Below are 727 nucleotides of genomic sequence, written 5' to 3'. Positions count from 1 at the left end.
AAATAGATGGATGAACGAGGACGCCCCTTCCACTGCCCAGGAGGCAACCAAGAGACGCTGCTCCCGTTGAGCTGTGGTCTCACGCACAGGAATCAACAAGTGGCAACGGTTTCTGCAAGTTTGCATTTTGTTATTAAATGAGGCTAGATGTGATAGAAGGCGCCATAACATTGGTTAAGGCTCGAGCCATGCAGTGGTTCTGCATATCTGATGTGGATAACATGTTTCCTGTGTCTGCAGTGATGAGACTGACACTCAGTAGAGCCCATACATCCTCCAAGGCCCAGCAATCCCCTCACATTCAAACAAGCTGCACCAAATTTCACACACTTATAGATATCAGTTCTCTAAATCTGCCTTTTTTTTACATCAAGGTCCATGAAATATTCTCCAGGAAATTGGTGAAAATGTCAAACACCATATCTCACAACGTGAAAAAACAATAATCCTGGGTCTGCCCTCCAAAAGTTCTACAAGTCAATCTAGTCCACTCTGAATTCTCACCATTCTGTCTTGAAATAATCCAGTGATACTTGATGTTTAAATTTGTATCTACAGTATTTTCCCTCATATTCATGTGTATTGTTTTCCATTTTGCAATACTTGCAATAATGAATGCCTTATTCATTTGAGTTGTTTTTTGTTTGTACTCTGAAGAGTGTTGTTTATTTTTCTTCTGTTGTTTAACTGTGTTGCATCTTTTACAGCTGGCCATGGAATTGGGGGT

This window comes from Hippoglossus stenolepis, chromosome 16 (genome assembly GCF_022539355.2).
Source record: "Hippoglossus stenolepis isolate QCI-W04-F060 chromosome 16, HSTE1.2, whole genome shotgun sequence".
Lineage (NCBI taxonomy): Eukaryota > Metazoa > Chordata > Actinopteri > Pleuronectiformes > Pleuronectidae > Hippoglossus > Hippoglossus stenolepis.
Note: the sequence above shows the minus strand (reverse complement) of the source record.